Consider the following 5,622-nt stretch of genomic DNA (forward strand, 5'->3'; position numbering starts at 1 on the left):
CAATTCACTTGACGATATCTCCATCATCAGCATTAGCCAGATTCTTGCCTTTGTGAATGCCTCTGGCTGGTTCTAGTTTGACCTTCTATCTACTACCCACTATTACGAGGTTTTTGTGGATTCAAAACGACTTTCTAGCTAATTGAAGAGGACTCGTCCTCCCTCCACCTTAACAAACTAAATAACGTTAGACATAGAAACTAAAGTTACCATATCAGTACATCTACATTAGAGCAATGACGCTAAAATAATTAATATTAATAGAACAATTTAAATAAAATGCTACATGGTAGCTAAAAAACACTCTTAAGTATCACTTTGTTAAATAAACGCACCCATTTATAAAAAATTATCGAATTTCCACATCATGGTATGGTATGGAATCAACATATATTAAATTGGGAAATATGTTAGTAGTGCAGTTAAGTAAGAATCAATTGATAAACAAGGATTGAGCCATTCAAATAACTAAAATACAGAAGTAAACTTATGCTATTCTGTGGAAAAGAAACTCAACTCAATAGCATCTCTTTAAACAGTTATAAATAGATAACCAATCGTATCCGTTCAACTGTTCATTCGTAAAAGCAAATGGTTATTGGTAGCCTGAGACCACTTTGCAAATCTTTCTCGATCTATTATTCTAACACAGTTTATAGTTACTTCTCAGCTAGCTTGCTTAGCTTTATAAGAAATAAATCCTATTCTAAACATGCTTACTCACATAGGTAATGCAACACGATCCTGGCCGCCCAAAATAGAGCACATAATATTAATTATCTGCTCTATTTTTATCATGCACTCACCAAACACTGTCCTATTATTGTTGGTTTTCTCTTCAAGTGTACTACGTCAATTCTGTGGTAAGTCAACTTAATTAGGGCCAACACTGCCACTAACATATATCTTTACTTCTATTTATAGATAATGTATATAAACTTTTCATGAATGTGAATGTGAATGTTGTGAATTTAGAATCATTTTTTTTGCGTAATATATCATGCCAGATCTAAGTATATTACAATTTCTAATACTATATAAAATATGTAACCACAATAATATCAATCAATAAATACTTGTTCGGGAGTGTTCTCTTTTGCTAATACTTAGTTCATAACGTGTTCCTTAATGTTGAAACTAAAGAGAGTCCTTTAGAATTGAATGCAATATTCATATAAACAAACACCTTCTCCTGTCAAAACAAAGTCACTTCATGATCTAATCAAACAGAACCACAACCTTTTAAAGGACCCCAATTAGGAAGTAACGCATGCAATCAAAAGCTAACATTTAAAACAAATACTTCAGCTTCAAGTTCAATCTAATTAACTAAATGCAATAAGAACAGGTCTTAATTATAATAAATTATACTACTAAGCAACAGTAACAAAATTAAGTATGTTAATTAAGCTGCCGGCATGAGTTAGACGCATTCTCAATTCAGTACTGCAGCAGTGCGTTTATCGACGCAGGTCCAGCAAAAAAGCGGCAGCATTAATTTATGATAAAATGTCGTGATGTTGCTTTAAAATATTTGTGCGGCCACATGTCCGTCCGTCCGTTCATCTGTCAGTTTAAGATCAATTAATAGGAAAAAATTCTAGATCAAGGTGAAAACATAGAAAAATATACACGAGTATGTAAGTGTTTATACGAAATTGCTTATGTAAAGTCAATAATAAAAAAATAATTTCAATTTTCTAGATAAGAATTAGAAACTGCGTATTTGTCAGGCAAAAGCGGATTTTATATATAATTATTTTTTTTTTTTTTTTTACAATATTGTTGTTAATTCAACTAAAATTCTTATGCGTTGTAATAAGTCAGCCCGCATGAGAGGTAGTTGTAGACCGCACGCCTTAGCATGCAACATTACATCACCTGCGCTATAATTACTGAGCTACGGGCCATAATTCAAAACAGGTTGATCTGATTATATGTAAGATGCGGTATTTATTTAATTTATTAGTTACTAAATTGTTCTGAAGCATTAAATCAGCATTGCTGCCAATTCGTAATATTTTCATGCCAACATCTCTGCAGCCTGTCAGAAACTGCTTCCTATAGAGCCAACACTACTGGCTTCAATGACAGGGTATTATGATTATGATTGCATCGTGGTACGTTGATTGCAGTAAAATAAATTTTAATTATAGCTACACAGATTTATTATAGATCTACAATTATTAGGTGTGTTCAAGGGTCTTAAATCAAATCAGGCGTATGGCGGTCAGTATAATGTTTTCACTCCATTCAGAATTGTAAAACATTAACCATTGCCTATTAACTAATTTCAGTGTAGTTTGTAAACTTGGAATTAATAAAGAAATTGAAAAGGTGCAATACCGGTGGTAAGAGTAAAAGCAAAAGCGATCATAAAATTTATCTTCAAAATGAAAAAATAATTGCGAAGAATGTTATTAAAAATATAAATAGTTACTTCATATATAACATATATGAACGTATATCATGAAGACAGAAAAGTATGTGTTCAGTTTTTACCAAAATAAAGGATGATTAAAGAACCGCTGGACGAACAAGAATACAGTTAAAAGCTATTGTTGTATCTGTTTATTACTCAATTAAATACCAACTCTAGCATAAAATATTTACACAAAATGACAGTATTCATACTATGTCAAACTATCATAGAATATGGTAAGTGAAGGGATATAACAGCTATCAATAATCGAAAGCGGTCCACTTAAATGGTTATCGACTCATGCTCACGGTGCATTGCCTAATGACAATACCCGAACACGGTGAAGGCTAGTCACCTGAGAAACGCCAAAAACAAAAAGATATATACTTTGCCCTACAGACTAAACTCTATCTGATGCTATTAGATTAGATTGATCTGATGGTATACTTTTCGCCCTGATGAGGAAGTCAACAATTTCAAAACTTTTGTGTAGCAAAGAACTGCAGAAATTAATGTACACATTGAAGGTAGAAAATGCTATGATATAGCACAAAAAAGTTTTCATATACTATTGTAAATCGTCGTATTGTAGTTAATATTGTTGACATTGAGCCATATATTTTGCGTGCAAAATCCTTGTTACAGAATTAGTGGATATGCAATGCAACTAAGTGTGTGATAAATAATGGTCACTTGTAACGTGACATTACCAGATTGTCACCAGGTTAAGCAACAAACTCACCCATTTGACTTTAACGACGCGCCACTTCTTAGTAAGACAGAGCTTAGCATGCTAGATTGCTTCATATCACTTCTTTACTTATTTTTGCACAACAACAAGATGAGACTATCTAAGGTGATAGAAAATTATTTTATAAGCGTAGAGGATCTTCTGAGGTGATAGAATGTTAACTTTACCTATAGCGGGGTGAAAACATCTCTACGTCGTTTGTGACTGTCCGGTTACAGTTTGAAATATTGTGACGAGAGCGCTCTGACTTACCCGATATTAAAGACTGTTTAAGGGAAAAACTGTGTGTTTTTCATTCGATGAAGGTTGATTATAGCATAAAATATGTACTCTTTATGGACACATTACCGTTTTCGCTTTGCATATTATAAGTACGAGTATTCGTTCTCTATTAAATAATAAATATTTAATTAAGTATGAGTTAACATGTGCAGGATTATATGTTCTATTTCTTTATGTTATATTTTTTATGACTTTAATTTCTAAGGCCTAAATATGGAAAGCAAACAAATTAAAAACAAATATGAGATAAAATACAAACGGATTCTTTGGCATAAAGCAAATTAGGGGTTATCACATAATTGACGGAAAAGTAGTTATACACTATCTAGAATAAGATCGAAATATCTTTCTTAATTAAGAATCATAAAAATGGTCATAATTTTTATCACTTATGTCGTTGACTATTCTTTCAATGAAAATTACTGATGCCGTGATATTAAAGAAATTTTATGTGTTACATTCTTACTACTTAAGTCATTTGCCCTTAGAGGACATTTATTATTTAGTTATGTCATATATATAATAATATATGACAATGACAATGAGCTGAGCTGAACATTTCATTGGTATATCATATATTTCCTTATATGAACCTATAGGTTTTGTGAATCTTTGTGATATATAAGAGTTTTGAAAAAAAAACCATTTTATTATTTTTGACAACTTATATATTGCCTTTGGACACGTACTTTCTGCAGCATTACATAATCATTTATGGGAATGCCCAAATACTTTACAAAAAGCAAGAGTTTTCCGAGTAATGCTGAGAGCAAAACAACTCTGATAAAGTCATTAAATAGTTAATGGTATGTTTTCCCACAACTCACAGGTTTTTACACCGCAAAATGAAAATTGCATATCTTCGCAATGAAATTGTAATCCTTGAAGCAAATTAAACCCAAAATTGGAAGGCAAAGAAAAAACTGTTGAATTCTGTTAATAATTATGGCGTGACTTTTAAATGCGAAATGAATAAAAATTCCATTAGAGTAGGAAAAAAATCACGTGAAAGCGAAGCAATAGGAGATGCGTGCATATGCATGCTTTGATAATAAATTAAAAACGCCGCCATTTACAAATAAGTACAACGTGCAAATAAATTGAAAATGGCCACAGCAACAATTCACAATAGAAGCAATTGCAGCAATTGCAGCACTGCAATTATAACCATCGCTTTACCAATAAAGTCTATTTGTTGGTAAAGCGTTGCGCTATTGCTGAGTTGCTAAGTTGCTGAGTTGCATGCATTAAAAGTAGATACAATTTTCTGTTGCTGTTATAAATGTAGAAATATGTTGCACATAAAGTAGCGATATTGGTGATTATTGTAGCAGCTCATAAATGCGGCTCATTGCATAAAATAGCACAGCTGCTACTGAAAAACTCCAAGACATTAAGACTTCGAGACTGCAAGACTGCACAACTGCCAAAGTGTCAAATTGCTGAACGGACTGACCGACTATCAGTCCAGATACTCACTGCTACTGGGTCAGAAATCCATTGAATCGGCGCATATGTATTTAATTAAAAATTGTGTGTGTTTATTTATTTTATTTCATATTGCACTTTTTTGTTTTTTTTTTTTGTTTTGTTAATTTTTTCTTCTTCTTGTGCATGTTGCATTTTGTATTTTGTATTTTTAGTTGCGCCTCCTTTTGTAAGTGTGCCAATAAAAATGTGTTTACGTCTTTCAATGGTTTTCCTCTGCAATTTATTCGCCTTAATCACTGCCAACATATGAACAGTGAAGTGAAATACTTAAATTTTTTTAATTTATTTTATTAACCTGGCTTTAATAGCTTTGGTGTTGCACTCATAAATGTGGCAATTAGACGAGTCAGTTGCAGGCTAGCAGGAAAATAAAATTAAACATTTCATTTAAAGCTGCTATTTGCAGCAAAAATAGTACACAGAAATGGATTGCAGAGGCCGAGTTTGAATATTATAAAAACTGTAATACATTATGCTATAAAAATGTATAAGGAACAAACTACAAAAGACATAAAGAGGAAGATTTGTGTACCAACAGATATCTTAACCGTTTTTCATTGTAATAAAACCACACAAACTCTTTTATGCTTGATCTTTATACTAGTTTACAATACCCAATAGAAATTTACAATCGGAATACACAATGAAACAGAATAGCTGGTTGCTAGTTGCTAGA

The sequence above is a fragment of the Teleopsis dalmanni genome, chromosome 2, assembly GCF_002237135.1.
Source record: "Teleopsis dalmanni isolate 2A chromosome 2, ASM223713v2, whole genome shotgun sequence".
Taxonomy (NCBI): domain Eukaryota; kingdom Metazoa; phylum Arthropoda; class Insecta; order Diptera; family Diopsidae; genus Teleopsis; species Teleopsis dalmanni.